The 17,998-nt window shown below is 41.1% G+C and overlaps 1 long non-coding RNA gene and 2 other non-coding genes across 3 annotated transcripts; all 3 read right to left on the bottom strand.

Annotated features, from left to right (window-relative positions):
- Window positions 1-9,671: 9,671 nt before the first annotated feature.
- Window positions 9,672-16,071, bottom strand: LOC107311953. Its single transcript, XR_001554322.2, has 7 exons — window positions 16,024-16,071; window positions 14,525-14,577; window positions 13,344-13,413; window positions 12,418-12,501; window positions 11,371-11,396; window positions 10,578-10,622; window positions 9,672-9,960 (listed from the first exon to the last, which is right to left on the bottom strand). It is a non-coding gene; the product is annotated as an uncharacterized LOC107311953 (long non-coding RNA).
- On the bottom strand, window positions 10,144-10,214 carry LOC116653282. Its single transcript, XR_004306851.1, has one exon. It is a non-coding gene; the product is annotated as a small nucleolar RNA SNORD50 (small nucleolar RNA).
- LOC116653283 lies at window positions 12,260-12,327 on the bottom strand. Its single transcript, XR_004306852.1, has one exon. It is a non-coding gene; the product is annotated as a small nucleolar RNA SNORD50 (small nucleolar RNA).
- Window positions 16,072-17,998: the final 1,927 nt, after the last annotated feature.

Below are 17,998 nucleotides of genomic sequence, written 5' to 3'. Positions count from 1 at the left end.
GAGAAATCATTAAAACCTTTACCACTTTCATAATGGTTTTAAACTGAAAAGGGATAGATTTAGGTTAGATGTAAGGAAGAAATACTTTAATCAGAGGGCGGTGAGGCACTGACACAGGTGCCCAGAGCTGTGGATACCCCAATTCCTGAGGGTGTTCCAGGCCAGGCTGGATGGCACCTGGGCAGTCAGAGCCTGTTGGTGTGGGCCCTGCCCACAGAAGCTGAGGTGTATCTAAAGTTCATAAATGGATTAATTCATTGAATGGAGTAGTAGTTTCCTAAGCTCTGTCAGTGGAGCTGACTAGCTACAGATGGCAGAGTGCTGAGAAAGAAATTGCCATTTTTAGGCTCAGGCTTAGAGGGGAACCCCCCCCACTTTAACGCATATTCCTTTTCCTTCATCAAATGGAAATGAAAAAAACAACTAGAACAAGCACAGATGTGCACCACAGCCATGTTGTGGCTTTTTAGCTACTGAAAAACCCAGGAGGCTCAGCTGTAGTGGGTTTCTTACCTTCAGCTTCTACAATGCCTATTAAGATGGTGTGACATTGCTTTCCACACACACACCAAATTCAGGCTTATCCAAATAATTGCTTAAAAGCAAGCGCCAGAACACACTGGCTACAATTAGTGCAGTCAACGACCAGTCATACAGCAAATATCACTCCTTGTAATAACAATAGAAGTCTCCTGTCCTACATCTGTCGTAGAAGACACTTTTGGAGAACTTCCTGATCTAATGCTTCCATATATGCATATATATATATATATACATACATATATATACATACATATATATATATACATACATATATATATATATATATATATATACACACATACATACATACACACACATTGAAAGCTGTGAAACAACTTTACTGAGCTTTTTCCCCTTTGCTTTCTGCTTCTCTGCTACGAGTGCCAGTGAAACAGTACTGGACTGTTAATTCTTTGAAGTGCTTCATTCCTCCTCTCCAATACCAAGTAGGTTTTTCTTCTTTGCGTTCAATGCACATACACACACAGAGGTACATCCTTCCCCCAGTCAAACATTCCAGAGCTGACTTCAAGAAAGAAAAGCACAACAAAAACTGCAGAAGGTACATTAGTTCACATTCCACTAATACCTTTAGCTTTTTTTTTTTTCCCCCCAATTTAAGTTACAAGTTCTTAAGGTGTTTATCATTCATGGGCTCAAGAGCTATCGTTGTAGAATTCAATGCGTTTCACAGCACGCTATAGATTAAAACATGCAAAGATGTGGAGTAGGAGAGCACTCTATTTTAGCACGCTCACAAAACAGCAAAATTGCTTCTCTGTGTATGGGGAAATGCAAACTCAAAGGCATCTTAAGCTATTATCAGTCAGAAAACAGATGCTGAGACTTGTTACGAGGAACTACAACGTGCCCTTTGCTTAGCAGTAAAAGAGAAAAGCGTTAGGAGGTATTCAAGAAGGATAAGGAACAAACCAGCAAATCGCTGCACTACTTTATAGACCCACATTGTAACAGCCTTTTCAACACCACATGCAGTCCTAATTCCTCCACTTAGGTAAAGATAGAGAAGAGGAAGCTGCATAGAAAAGCAAAACAAGGATGCTCAAGAGGTGGATTGCACTAAATTGACTAGGGATCTTCAACAGAGCCAATCAAGGAACACAATACAGTACTACAAAGCCAGAAGCATCGTGGAGAGAAGTGGGGAATAGCTGTTCACCCCTTCTTCTAACTGGACCAGATGGACCTGGCAAATAACAAGCTCAGAAGAGCTATTTCTGCACACACGCAGCTACAGTGGGGAGTTCAGTGTCACATGAAACTGCAGCTATCAAGTTTGTAGCTGAACAGAAGAAATTCCCATCTAAAATTATTATAATGCAAAGATCACTCTAATTTAAATTCTGCAGCAACATTCAGTAGTGTAGGCTGTGAGAGCATACCAAAAGCACCAGCATACCCATGCATGCCCCTTTTTTTGCCTATTTCCCTTTGCAAATGCCCACTGCCAGAGACTGAATATTGCTCACAGCTCTTCAGTCTGACTGTACAAATACTGTGCCACTGCAACGTGCTGGACACGCAGTTGCTCAGTTTCATCCCAAACCCTCCCCACTTCTTGCAGAACTGTACAAGCCAATGTTCCTCTTCCTCCAGATTCCCTCTAATCACATATTCCTCATCCCACTACAGATCTAACAAATCACAGATCTCTTATACAAATAGCTCATAAGCTTATAAAGGGTGAGGGAGCTATGGGAACAAACCACCCAAACCGAAGAAAAGCATTGCTTTACTATTGCTGTGGATACAAAAATGAGTTTAACTACAACTGCTTTCTTGGTCCTCTTTCTCTTACCTGCCATCTGGTGCTTTAAGGCATCAGATGTTACCTCAGGGTCAGTATCTGGCAAAGCTTCAAGGAAAGAGAAAACCATACAAAGTGAAAGCATTTGCCCCCTCCACTCCAGCATTATTCAAATTAGGACAGAGGGGCTGAAGAAAACAGATCCCATCCCAACCAAGTACTCTTTGCCTTACAAGGACTTAAAGAGTCACGCAGACAGCATTCCTCCTATGTATCTGAATGGAAGCATCTTGAAGTCACTGCAGGACAGCAGCACTGTCCTGTTCACTCACGCAGAGGGAGGCAGCCAAGTGCTGAAGCTGCAGTTTGTGAAGTAGAGCCATAAGCTGCGTCAATGCAGAATCAACTACTTGATGTAGGTCTTCCTCCACTCCAAGTACTGCTCAGACCTGCCTATTACCTCCCTGTACAGTAGCATCCAAACACCCCTGGCCTGGGCTAACAGTTGTAAGCCTTCCAATATTTGACACACATTAAAAAACATGACTGAATGAAGAAACAACAGGACAGAGATCACAGGGATCATCTAAGGTTGCTGTGAACAGCACAGCTTGGCTCCCATAGCTCAGTTCTCATTTACATCAACCTCCAAGCCATGCCTAAATATTCCAGGTGAGCGCTAGCAGGCCTAGACACTACATTAACCCTCCAGTGGCACAGATGGACAGATGTCAGTGTCTGGACTCATGCAGCAGCACTATTTGACTAGCAAAAACATTACTGATCACCTAAGAGGGAAAGTGCCTGATGCAGCAGTTGCAACACAGCTTTCTGGTTAAGTGTCCCATACTATTTAATAAGTAAGCAAACAATCTAAAAATTCTTTCAAGCATGGGTGAGCCCAAATAACTTTGCATCTTCAAGGAGCCTGTAAGACTTGACTTTTTTTCTTTACAATCCTTGCCAGGTACAAGGCAGAAGTGACTATATACACACAGTAAATAATAAATACTATCAGGACGTCAGGCTCTGCTTGCTGCTTTCCAATAGTCGTTTGGAAGACTTAATCTGTGCTGGTGAAATATTGAGTTGGCCCTTATTTTGGCTGGCAGACATAACAGTTTCATCTTTCCAGCTCATGCAGAGCAGACCAGGTATTTCTTCATAGTTTTGCACAGGGAAGTGCAGACAACATAACCTGTTCTCAAACCTGAACAAATCTTGTAATTTAATATGGGAATAACTATTAGTGCTGCATTATGCTGCTAGAGGTAAGCAGTGCTCTAGTTATTTAGGTAAACCTTAATTTTGCTCAGCAACTGGGCATTAGAAAAATTAAAAGTGCTGTTTAAAGTTTTCAGCCCTCTTTGATCTGCATGGGATGCGAGGAATTATTATTCTTCCAGTCTACCTCCAGAAAATAAACTTTAGAAGTCTCTTTGATCCTGCAATAATATAATTCTAGTGGGTATCTTAGTTCAGATCTTAAAAGGTAGCAGCAAATAGAAACAACTGCAGTGAAGTTTCATTTTCAAAACTTAAATCAACAAGGGTCAATTAGAAATAGAAATCATACTAGATTATCACTACTTAAATAGCTAAATGATAAAGAAGACTTGTTTGCAGTCCAATAACACCAATACACTTCCAACATCTCCAGAGATCTCTTCCTTGAGTGCTGTCCCAGAGGACAGCAATGCTCAGATATACACGCAGGAGTCAATGTGATTGAGAAAATATACATTCATATTGCTAATAGATTAACTCTTAGTTCCTGCAGGATCAATACAGATACCTGAGCGCATCCACAAGAACAGCTGTTAGAATTACTGAGAGTTAAATGGAGGAACCTCTGAATTCTTATAACCTCCCAGTGTAGGTGTTTTTACAGTTCACTGCCACATCCACTGTAGTGGCTTGTTTCCCTCCCAGGGATACATTATTTATATTAGCAGGTAAATGCCTACAATTTAGCACCAACATTTCCCCCCCCAACTTGTTTAAATGTCTATTGAAAGACAAGTCTAAGTTCATAACTTAAGTGCATGGAAGCCGCTTACCAATTTCAGACTAATAGCATTGATACAGACCTGCTAGGGCCAGAAGAGGCTGTAAGCAACGCGTACAAGAATCTTTTAGTTGGAAACGATTATGCAACTCTTCTAGTCCAAGGACACAATGGAATAAAAACACAGTGCTACTGAAGAGGAAACATATTTACATTCAACGCACATTTTATGTAAATACCTACCCAAGCCAAACGTGAGATGTTCCAGCTTAGCTGTTCACTTGCTTTCTATAGCTCAGAAGAGACTCTTCTGGACCAGAACAAAGTGAGAATACTATACAGATTACAGTTGGTATTTTGCCTTGTTATACCCCAAGTAGAAGGTTTTTAAATAAAAGAAAGTTCACTTTTCCCTTTTCTGGCTACTTCATTGCCTGGAGCTTTCACATATGGGGAGCCCAGTATCAATCCCAAAATGGAAATGTTTCTATTCTGCACCTGAAGCAACCTGAAGTCCCAATAGTTGTCATTATTCACAGATGTGCAGTTTACCAAATCAGCAACGTATCTGTAGGCTCTGTTCATGACTCCTGGAGAGCAAATCACAGCTGTCATGTCAAATCAGTTAGAGGAACTGGTTGTGTTTTACAACCCAACAGGTGTTAGAGTATTATTAATTCATCTTTGTTACAGACAAAAACAAATTCCTAGTGACCTTTCTTTCCTTCACTAAAGACTCACACTGGAGGCTTATGTAATTATCTTTCACAATTTTATATTTTCACCTTGGTTCTCAGTACATTTGCTGCATAATATCTGAGAAGAGCAATATGGGACAGATTAACATGGGATAAAAGGGGGAAAAGAACCTTGAGATAGTGTCCAATAGTTTTGGACACTAAGGACCCAGTTTTGGCCAAGAGTAAGAAAGCTCACACTGAGAGACAGCTCCAACCTTCAATAACCTACTGCAGTATCTAAGAACTATAGATTCAGGAACGAACAGATATGCAGATACCTTCTGTCTACTTTAGTGCCCTTCCTACTTGAGTCAACACATTTTCATGTTTCCTGACCACAGTTAAGCAGTAAGGTGGTAACAGGAACATACAAACTGATCTTTTATGTAAAGCAGCGTTTCTTTTAGAAGTTAATGCCAAGGCACTTCCAGGAGCGCTATCTCAGAGAAACAGAAAACCTCTTTGTAGACTGTTTTCTTCTCGTTATGGGTAGGTGAAGATTCAAGTCTCATGATCCCAGGCACTGACAAGTTTCCTCCTCTTGTAACTGAAGCTAATGGGCTTTTTTCTTTTAAAGCTGGTCAGGTAAAAGACATTACAAACTCAATGGTCCTCACACAACAGCTCACCAGTAACGTGCTGCTCATAAGAACCTTATAACTGTGTCTAGAGGCATCTAGAAGTAAAACCTGAAACCAAAAGGGCCAAAGAAGGGCATCACCACAGCATAATTCAGAATTGCTGCCCTAAGGCTGCAAGCGCTACCAGGCATCTCGTTTATTAAATGAGTAGAAAATTAAGCTAGTCTTACTGCTTAAGGCACAGTAGTATGGAGTTGAGTATGAAATCCTGATTCACAAGACCATCTTTTTGATTCCTTTGGTGGAAAATCTTCATTTAGTATTACACATTTTGCTTCTCCAATATTAGACTTCTTGCTGCTCAACTTTTTACACTGCGGTTAATACTGTTCAACAGGAAGATGGGGGAGCATCAGTTCCCACAAACCAAACCTTGTTAGTAAGAGCCAATTGGTAACTTAATCGAGTACACTGTAGCTGCATATTCTTCCTCTCCAATGACCTTTAGATGATCTAAAAATACAATCTTTTCACTCAGCCTACCAGCTTCAAAATAAGGTCTGAGCATTTGATTCTACTAATCTGTTAGCTTCTTTTCTCATACACAAAATAACTCAGGTTTACTTCAGGTCAGTCTGTAATAATTCTCTGTCTACCATCCTTAACCTAGTACTGTCATTGCTGAGACAACGTTCCTACAGTTACAGGGAGCTTCAATCCTAAGTGAAAATAGTGCTGACTTGTTACAAGCCTGAAGTGTGGCTCAGGGCTACCGAAGGTGAGAACACACATCAGTAGGCCCAATTTTCATCTCCACTGTAGTTCAAACAGTAATGCTGACCTAGCAATGCTGTCTTAGCCAGTCTCCTGTTATTGCACTTTTCACATCTTTTTAAATTGAGATGGCCATAATTGCTAAGTAACGCTCACATATGATGAATATCTCTTTATCAACTTCCCAAGAAAATCACTGGAAAAAAATCTTTATCCTCCTCTTTCTTATACTGATCACCCTCAGATAGAATACTGAACAAAGCAGACTTTCTCTTACTCCATACAGTCATTCTTCTGAGAGAAGATGAGAGACTGGTTAGCTTGACAGAATACATTTCTGTTAGGTTGTTTTTAACTCACTGCATGGGTACTTTGCAAAAGTAACTGCAGCTCACTTGGAACTGTTTATGATCGACCGTCTCCACAAGCAAGACTAATCCTCCAGACAAAACGTTCTGCCTTAAGCATGACTTCTCACTTAAATGGTAGCAAAGCGCTTATGCACAGCCACTATTCTACTTCACTGAAGCTCCAAGACACTTCATCTAAACACAACACTCACTTAACACAGGAGAATGCTGATCTTTTGCCCAGTTACTAAGTCCAACATAGCAATACTCCAGATCAAAGTTTGTCTAGCCCGATTTTGGGAATCACAGCCCATGTGATAAATTAAACACTAATGACTGTGCAAGATTTTAATAACTACTTCAAATACAAATGGCAAAAGGGCTTCCATGCTATTTACTGCAACATCTGAAATCAAAGCTTAAAGTCTAGCTTAAAAAACTTGGACTTTCTATAACATGTTTTTCTTTGGTTACCCATATTCTGCATCCCAGTGAGCATTTACGTCAAAAGATTCACAGATAACAGGCTCATATCACTGGCCACGTCTTTTTTCTGAGCTTAGTCACACACTCTTCCATAAGAATAGCTTCTGGAAACAGGCTTCCACCACCCCAAGCACAAACGTAATACAGTTCTTTGGCCTCTTTTATCTATTACTGCCAATTGAAGATTAGATCACCCCCAGTAGTTTAGATTAAGACTGAAGTACTTTGAGTAGTCAAGTACCATCCATAATCCTGAAACTATCTCCAGCCTTTTGATGTCAGAACTTAGAAAAGCAGCTCATCCTCACCAGTTTTACTAGATGCTGACATACTAAGAGCTCTTCAAAAGCTTCAGATGCTGTTTGTTAGCTTCAGCCAAAATGCATTGTTACAGTCAACACATACCATAAATAAAATCTTGGACTGTTATATAAGCTACATAAAAATCCTTTCAGAATAGCTAATATACTACTTACCAAATATTGCTGCCCTATTACCCTTTTCTGGTTTTCAACATACTTCTCCCCCTCCAGAAGGCATGTTGATTGTCCTAAGACTGTCAACTTTTGACTGACCATCTGAACAGCTTCACTCAACATTGCCAATAAAAAACAGAATTGTAGGGGCTGAAAGAGATATCCGGGGAAAAATCAAGACCAACACGCCTCTGCTTAAGCATGTTCCCTACAGTAAGTTGCACGGACACATCTTGATAAACTCCAGAATCTGTGGGCAGCCTGTTGCAGTGCTCTGTCACTTTCACAGTAGAGTTCTTCCTGAAGTCTATATAGAACTTCCCGGGTTCTCATTTCTGTCTGTTACCCCTTGTTCAGGGGTGTGCACACCACTGAGAAGGGCTGCAAATGCAATGCAATTAAGATGGGAGACTGATCCCTCTGCATTTCTGAATTATATAACTGCCAGCGGAGCTTACATTGTCCAGGAGTCAGTCAAGCAGCGTGTGGAATGTCACATGTTCAGCATGCCCTGTACCAGTACAATAAAGCCACATTGCCTCTGCAGCCCTTGCAAAACACAAGCTGTCAAGAAACACCTTAAGTGATTACAGAACTAATGTTCAACAGCTGGTTAAGTTTTCCACATCCTCATCTTTATTCAAGAAAGAGCATGTACAAAACACAGCAAAGAAATACCTATCCTTCTCAGCAACATCAACAGATAATAAATCCTGATGAAAGCCATCAAGGGAAAGTTTTCTGTAGTAAAATTGTGCAGCATCCAATGATATATTCAGTAGACCAATTTACACAGCTAACTCACTGAGAAGCAGCCTCTGAACAGCCAAAGTAGCTGGTTATTACTGAATAACCAAAGCAGAGGTTATGCAGTAAGCCAAGCCACTCCTGGACTTCAGACTTCAATCACATCATTAATGTATGTTTTTGCAGTCAGACACTTATTTCTGACCTTCCCAATGCTGCTACTTAAGTGTTCTGCACTACTATGATACTGCACTAATAGGAAAATGGGCCTTTCAGGTATCAAGTGTAGTTCATGAAGTCTTTAAAGGCAACTTACTCAGGCAACCAATTTATGATTCCTCTCTTGCTCGGTGGAAGAGAGATGATCTGCTTAATACAACAAACACGATGTTAACATATTACTGTGTGGTTAGTGACAGCTGCAAGCAAAAGTTCCAGCGTTTATACTCCTTTTCCTCCCACAATGGAAACAGATAACGCTGCCAAGGTCTTCTTCAGTGGGCACAGTTCCAGCTCCGATACCGGTCTTTTCATGCTAAATTGGCAGCTCATGAAAACTCCCCTTTCCTTCTGTCCCCAACCAGATGCAGAAGAAAATGAAAGCTTTAGTCCACGCCTTTTCTGTGACCACAACTTCCCTCATGCCACCTGAAATTTCAAGTGTTTCTTTTTGCAAGTGCTTCACGTTGGTGCTTTCACACCACCTCATCTACTTATTTCAATCTCCCACGTGACATCTTCAAGAAGCACTCAGTAGTTTGAATTTATGTATCAATGCTGCGTGGCCTACCTGCAAATTCCACTGTTTTGAGTAATTTTAGATGCTCAGTATCAAAAAGTCTGCATAGCCTTACATTCCCTAAGGGCCAATAGTCTGTTTCTTTTTTATACATTGAAGCTCACCACTCATTTCTCTATTGCTACCGTTATCCTTCCCAAAGAGGGCAGTTTGAGGTTTGGGGAAAAGCATTATTTTAAATACACAGAGACAGTAATTTTGGTTCTGTATGGGAAATCACAGCTTGAACCTCTGATTAATCAGCTGAGGCAAGTGTTGGGTCAGCTGCAGGAGCACAGGTGAGAGTAATTTAGCTGTGTTCCTGGAAGGGGTGGACTTCGACTCCACCTCCTCTAAGACCTCATTTAAGGGCTGGCCACCACTGAGGCAGCATCTCTTGAAGATTGCTCCCCAGTGGAGATTGCCTCAGCTATCCAGTCAAGGCATCGACATTGGTGAGTTTTCCTTTGCTAATAACCTTTGACTATTTACCACCATCTTGGTTAACATCTTTATATTAGCCCCCCTTACAGGTTCACGTGCAGTTTTTGATAACAGCTTCTGCTAAACAATTTCAACAACTGTTTCAGCAGGATTTTAAAATCACGGTCCCACTCCAAGCGAGAACATCTCTTCAGGTGTTACACTTTCTTCCAGTTACAGATCATCCACATTTGTCAAGCAGCACTGACAAAAACGTTCCAACTCACTGGAAAAAGGAGAACAAGGTCTAAATAAAATGGTTCATTTGAGGAAGAAAGTTAAAGAAAGTTATTTTGCAAATAAGCACAGAATGGTATAACTTTCTACTTCTTTTTTTTGCAAAAGCACCTAAAACTGCACAAAAAAATGTAATACTCTTCAGTAAGTTTAAATCTAGTCTTCTGATCTCATCTCAGATGCCGGATCCGTTGTAGGTTTTTCAGCAAAGAATTCAGGTTCGGGATAGGATCATCACAGATGAGATGCAGAAACTGTACCATAAAAGTAAATCTAATACATGATGCACTTTGCTCTTCTGATAGCGTTGCTGACTGCAATGAAAAAACTGAACATTCTTCACCCTTCCACACATAAATATTTAAATCTTCATAAGTAGATTTTAAGGTTAGTAAAAGCTGGGCACAACTAATGGCACATGCAGTCCCTTGAGTAGTAAGTGACCTTATACTTAGTACATATACACAGTAAGTTACCATGCAAACCTACTGTATTGGTTATTGAAGTATATTAGCAACAGTCACGGTACTAAAAATTTATAACTTGTAAATACAGACTTAATTCACATTTGATCATAAAATGCTCAAATGCTTTTCAATTACATACCTGAACAAATTAAAAGCATTTGTTCGTACAGTTGTGAGCATTTTCCTGTTGGAAAAGAGACATTTATTAGCTCAGAAATGTTTTCTTCCATCGCTCAAAACACACCGTACTCTTTGGTCTCTCATTCCACAGCACGCTTAGTAATGTGTAATATCAGTACTTATTAAGCTCTGCAAAACTTAACCTACAAGTTTTCTCACATCAAAGTAAAATTTTTCTTTTACATGTGTTGCCTGGACACAACTTTGCTCTAAGCTGTGACAGACTCACCTGTTAAAGTCTAAGTCTCCTTCTACCATAATCAAAAGCTTAATTTCTGAAAATGATAGTGAGAATGTGCTTCTCAACTTGTATCAAAACATTAAAAGCTAAAATCTGACAACAAGCATTACACTGAAAAACTATTCTTCCATGCAGGACAACTGAAGCGACAGGAAAATTAAACATGGTATTTTGAGCTGGAACTGATAGAACTTACGATTAAAGCCAATATAGATGAAACACTTCAGCACTCCCCACAATGCACACAGGCATAAACACTTCACAATTTCAGATATGCCATCTGCAGTAAATGTTTACATGTCACCTCATACTTTCAGATGTGTTTGATATAGTAATGCAGTTTGAAGTGCAGTCATTCAAACCTAGTTTGCCAAGTTTTCAAGGTCTGAAAGAACTACAAAGTGTATCATCTTCTTAATGTTTTATCTGTCATGGTACAACAATAATCTAATTTCAAAAGTCAAGCCACATGCATTCTTACAACTTAATTCTATTCTTATTGAAGTCATACCTTCAAGAAGCAACCTTCAAGCATCCCTGCAAAGATAAAAATTGCACCAATTAGTTTTATCAACAAGGTTTGCTACTTTCAGCTTTCCTCTGGACTCCTGTCTAAACAAGGCATTGGTTTACAGGTAGCACTTCCACACAAAAAGCTTCACTTCTCTGATTGAACTTCACATACTAGAACAAAACTCATTCATTAAAAGAAACTAAAAGCCTTTCTTTAGGAAGGAGTGAAATTAAACTACAGCTGTGTAGTTGGACAGCAAAATTAGAACTTCACATTTCTACATTTTGACTTTCTAAATAAAATCTGAACTTACACAGAAATTTTACATCAAAACCCACATTTCATTGAGAAAGGTTGAATTCAGAAAAATGAAGATCTTGAGGAAACAGCTCCCAATACACCTGAGGCACAATGAGTGTTCCTGTGCACACTTTTTGCCTGCTGCAGGTAAATTCAGACTAGCCCTCCTGAATTAGTTTAACACTAGAGCTGAAGCAGCTTTAATTCATTACAATTCACTTCTAATCATTAACTTTAGCAATCCTTAATGCCTGCATCAGAATGCATCCCATGTTAACAGTGAGTCATAGTACCATCAGCTAACTCAAAACCCAGGAACACTTCATTTTCTTACCAGGGCACTTACAATACTTGCTGGATTCCTCATTTTTTAATCTCCAAGACAAGATACCTCAAATTACAGGGATCTAAGCTTCTCCTCTCTCTTGTCTTTAAAGGTGCAACCATTTGCTGGGCAACTGGACGCCCATAAGCCAATTTTCAGTAGTGCACCAAAAACAATATTGAGCTTGTATATGGGGACAGCATAGAACTAACTGGGAAAGTGACAGAAAGATTAAATGGCTTTTGAAAGAAAAGTGGTTTTGTCTCAGAAGCCAGATCCGTATGATGTTTTTCATCAACAAATCAGGTATGGCAACTTCATCACAATCCACCACTTAAATAATTGTACTAGAAAGAGAATACACATAGCTTTAATAGGGAATACACCAAGGAAAAGCTTCAGCAGTTTAACAGTATTACCTCTATCTGTTGTAGTAAGTTGCCAGGACATCTTTCATCATAAAGATCACCTTTTCCAACATTAAAAACTGTTCACACGTCATCCTAGATAGAAATAAAGCAAGCAATTAGAATATGTTCGTTCATTAACACAACCCACTTGGGATGACTAAGTTTTAGTCTTGTGAATCGTCCTTCCTCCCCATTTTTACTTTCCAGACATTGTTGTAGGCATTTGAGTTTGACAAGTTAAACTGAACAGATCCTAAAATTGTTTCTTAGCATTTCCAGAAAGTGAGAATATAGACTACACTCTTAAAAAATGACGAATACATTTTAATAGGAAACTTGGAACTAAATTTGTCTGTTTATACTGACAAAGAACTTCCAGCTGTCAACTTCATTTTCTTCACCTCAACTCCTATACTAATTCCCCAATAAAGTGTACACTGACAGATAATTGTCACATTTACGATGTAAATCTTAGACATATTTTACCAGCTCCTTCATAAGCAGTTTGAAATAACTGAATCTATTCACCTTTCTAGCCTACACATTTCAACACAGATCATGTCTAATAACATGCCTGAAATACACTAATGTCTCATTTTTAAAGCTAATGACAATGTTACTAATTTGAGTACAAGTACATTGCTAAGCCGTTTAACAAGATCATTCAAAACATAGAATCACAAAGGTTGGAGAAGACCTGAAAGATCATCCAGTCCAACCGTTCACCTATTACCAATAGCTCCCACTAAACCATGTCCCTCAACACAACATCCAGTCTTGTCTTGAACACTCGCAGGGTCAGTGACTCCACCACCTCCCTGGGCAGTCCATTCCAGTGCCTGACCACCCTTTCTGAGAAGTAATACTTCCTAATGTCCAGCCTGAATCTCCTCTACCATAGCTTGAAACCATTCCCTCTGGTCCTAAATACATACACAGCTTTCAGGAAAATCCACTTGTGTGAACCAAATACTCTTCTAGTTCTGATGGTGCTTCCATGATGGGCTAAAATCAAAATTAAGCAACAATTAGATCAAGCAGAAAAGCTGGTATGATGTTCTAAGTACCACCTCACACAGTACCATGTCACATGTTAAGAAGCGATCAGCAGGAACTAAACTTTCTTTTCACACACACACAAAATCAATTTGTCTACAATTGTCTGCTAAGAACTTGCAGTTTAAATTCTATACACAGTAGAAAAAAGTGGCCTAAAATCATTTTAGGATGAAGAACCAAGTCATTTAAGCTTCTGTTTTATGTTACATATTTATCCACAACGTTATTCCTAATATTTGTAGATTCCTTCCAAATTAAATATTCTACTGCCCATAGTTTACAGAATCAGTAGTTAAGCTCAAATATGGCCATGTACATGGGTTCACATTAGCTCCAATACATGTCTAATGCATGACCATTAACTTGTAGTAAGTTACACAGATCACAGAATCACAGAATGACCCAGGTTGGAAGGGACCTCAAGGATCATGTAGTTCCAACCCCCCTGCCTGGCAGGGCCACCAAACATACACCTTTACTAGATCAGGTTGCCCAGGGCCCCGTCCAACCTGGTCTTGAACACCTCCAAGGACGGGGCATCCACAACCTCCCTGGGCAGCCTGTTCCAGGGCCTAACCACTCTCCTAGTGAAGAACTTCCCCATAACACCCAACCTAAATCTTCCCTCTTTCAACTTAAAACCATTTCCCCGTGTCCTGCTATTGTCAGCCCTTTCAAAGAGTTTACTCCCCTCCTGGGTGTAAGTTCCCTTCAGGTATTGAAAGGCTGCAATGAGGTCAAAGATGGCACAACTTAATCAAGTGACCCATCACGTAGGCCCTCATGCTCAATGCAGTGGTACAGAAAAGATGATAATTAAAAGCATGTGACCTCAGCACTCATTTTAACTCATGTAATTCCTCATCAGTTTAAAGGTAACCATGAAAATGCAATGTCCTGCAACTGTTTTTCTGTTTTGTTCACTTAAAAGCCATACAAAGACAGCAATCTCTGGCACCTTATACATTCTATACTTACATCAGACGGAAACGTGGAAACTGAAATGAAAACATTTACATGCAGACCTATTCCTATAGCAAAAAAAACAAACCATTACCTTAATGCTTGTGTACAACATACTGGACACCACTGGAAGTTTCTGCTTCATACCTAAAAATAAACACAGACAAGCTTAGCACGTGAAACGAGCAGATACTTAGTGTTAGGCCCCTTAATAACATACGTTAAGGCTTTCTGAAGTCACAGAAGCAACGAAATGTTAAGTAGTCAACCCTCAGTTTGCAGTGTTTTCAGAAGGCAGCAAGAAATACAGCCATATAAGCAACAAGGAAACAGCAAGTTATATTCGTTCACAAGGCAAAGAAAACATTTGTTTTGTCATATACATTTCAAACATGTAGCTTCTTCTAACAGAAATGTTTATTACTACACACTGTGCAGATGAAATAAAGGCTGCACTCTGGGACAGGTTACTAAACTTGGCTTTGTTTCAGATCAAAGCAATCAAAGTATATTTATTGCACCCAATAACCATGGTGCACTAACAGTTAGTAAAGATACAATAACTTCACAGCTCAGTAACCTAACACCTGACTCTGGGTATCATTAGATGAGCCATCTTAAGGCAGGGATTGCCTCTCACGTGAATACAGCCACCACCTAATTGCTGCTCACATATCACAGACGTTTCTTGAACACTCCCATGGTCGGTGACTCCACCACCTCCCTGGGCAGTGCATTCCAATGCCTGACTACCCTTTCCGAGAAGTAATACTTCCTAATGTTCAGCCTGAATCTCCCCTGGCGCAGCTTAAAACCATTCCCTCTAGTTCTATCATCGATTACACGAGAGAAGAGGCCAACCCCCAGCTCACTACAACCTCCCTTCAGGAAGTTATAGAGCAATAAGGTCTCCCCTTGAGCCTCCTCTTCTCCAGGCATATAAGCCTACAACTTCGCTACTCTTTTCCTTACCATTCCTGCTCTTCCAGAACAGCTACTGCTCAACAACAGCATTTCCACAGTGAAAGGCGTGTCTCAGGCTAAACATTTTAAAAGAATATGTATTTCCATAATGCTTCTTTCATCCTGCTTTCATTGCCTAGCAAGAAATGCATACCTCAATGGTTAAAGCTTTAAGCTGGTGATTCACAAGGCACACAACCCTATGCTGAAGTAAAAGGGCCGCTGATTTCTTCATAGACATGTTAGAATAGCTCTCTCCCGTCGTTCTATGTGTTGGCGTAAGAACTGGTAATTTAATTGCCAACTAAGTGTAACGAAGGACCTCCCTGTTGTATGAAGGGGCTGTTTCTAGCCCTAATGACTCACAGACGGGCAGCGCTCGCCCAGCAGCCTCCGAGCTCAGCTCAAAATGGCGCGGGCCACTCGGAGCCCAGCCGGGCACCGCCCGCACCAGGGCAAAATGGGACCCCGCCGCCCACGTTCATAAACTACACACCGCGGGCTCACAGCGGCACGGAGCGAGCCTCCCAGCAAACCCGCAGCATCGCAACGCGGTGCCCCCTGGATGCCCAAGCGCGAACCAAGCAGCCTATACGCCCCTCAGCTCCATCCGCCCCACCGACCCCTTACCGCCAGCACCACCGCTCCACAGGAAAAGAGGGGGCGGGGGGCGCTGGCGGCGTTTATATGGCCTTAGTGGGGTGGGAACGAGGCTGGCACCGCCCCCAGAGCCGGGGGTGGGCACTGTGAGGGCCCGGCCCTCAGCCACAGGGCGGGCGGGGCTGCGGGCGGTACCGCGCTTACCTCAGCGCCCCGCTCAGGGGCTGTTCTGGTAGCGCTTCCCTATGTACAGCCAGTCGTTCTATAGCTCCGCCTAAAGCGTTTCAGCTTCCCTTTGTCTCTAATTAGATGTTCCTGGAATCGCCCCGCTCGCACGCCCTTTCCCTTTATGGACATGGCACTCTGCTTTACCACGTACCGCATTCCGAGTCGGCCTGGTGCTCAAAGCGGGTGGATCGCTTTCTGGCACGGCTATTGCTTCCTGTTTGGGGTCGTTACCAGCGCATCCTTTGGGATACCGAGTTCCCCCCACCTCTCTCAGCTTCCCAGCAGGAAGTCTATTGTGCACAGCTTTAATTTCTTCCTTCTCATAACTGATAGTGCTCGCTGTGAAGTCCTGAGCTGACTTTACCCTCTTTTGCACTCTGCACCATGAAATGTTACAGTGGCTGTGCTGTCAGATCACAGGGCCAGCCCCCATGTATCCTTCCTCCAACTGTAGCCAGAAGTAAATTCCTAAGGAGGGGAATAGGGACAGAACAAGCACACAGGAATCCTTCCCTGAACATGTGCCCAGCTTCTGGGAATACCAAACTTAGACTCCTCCCAGAGGATGGTGATTTTATCTGTGTGTGAATGTAACAATTGTCCAATCCTCAATAAATTTCTCTACCACTTACTGATTTACCATTTACCATCTACTATTTATTAAATACCAAAGCAATTTCAGGAGAGGGTTCACACACTGCAATCCATCAATAAGTCAATTAGCATTTCATCTGGGTGCCTCTACAACACTACCTGATCACATTGCAATTGCAACATCTTTAAGAAGCTTGAAGCAGCTTCTGTGATGAATGCCTCATAAGTGATAAGTGGTCGGGAGTGGGAAATTCCCCCAGACCTTCAGCTCTGAATACAGAAGAGAAAAATGAATGCAATTGCCTGGCTTAATTTTCTCTGAACAGGCTTCCTGTGCCTCCTGCATGTGTAAAGGGATATGTTATTAGTTTTGATAGGCTAAACATCTTTATACTGGCATATGTTTAGGCACACTTCAAGCCTTCCTTAATGGTGATTTTACACCTTCAAAATAGTGTCCTTCATTTATCTTCATAACACTTGTGAGGATCTAATGTGCATAGATGTACATTCTAGTTTTGTTTTCAGTAAGCATCTTCATTTTGAGGCAGATTCCCTTTCTAAATTTACCTTACCCTTGCTAAAGCTAAGTATCATGTGAAGTATTACAATGAAGTAAAAGTTGTAAAACTGCATTCCATCATCTGTGTTTGAATCTGGGCATGGTAAGTACAGATGCCTTGGTAAGAAGGAGGCACTCCCTTTGAAGTGGAGATTTCTTGGAAACTTAACTATCTGGAATGTTCCATCTGATAAAGTAAGAAAAGAAAATATGCATACTCATTACTGTGCTCATAGCATGCATATTGAACTGCAAATATTGGTTAAATAGTAAAGATATAGGAATCATATAGCTGTGTTAGGAGAGGGTCAGCTGGGGGTTAGAGAAAGGTTCTTCACAGAGGTTGGTGGGCATGGCACAGGCTGCCCAGGGCAGTGTGCACAGGCCCAATCTGCTGGAGTTCAAGGAGCAATTGGACAGTGCTCTCAGACGTTGGGTTTGTGTGTTGGGTGGTGCTGTGTGGAGATGGGAGTTGGACTCCTTGAGCCTTGTGGGTCCCTTCCAAATTAGGATATTTGAAGGCAAAAGAAACAGCATTATCTGCAGATATTCTTTCTAATGGGTTCAATTTTGCATCACATCTTCACTTGGGTGATTTTTCCTGGTGATCCTCAAGTCTTT

This window comes from Coturnix japonica, chromosome 3 (assembly GCF_001577835.2).
Source record: "Coturnix japonica isolate 7356 chromosome 3, Coturnix japonica 2.1, whole genome shotgun sequence".
Taxonomy (NCBI): domain Eukaryota; kingdom Metazoa; phylum Chordata; class Aves; order Galliformes; family Phasianidae; genus Coturnix; species Coturnix japonica.
Note: the sequence above shows the minus strand (reverse complement) of the source record. Positions and strands in the feature narration are given on the sequence as shown.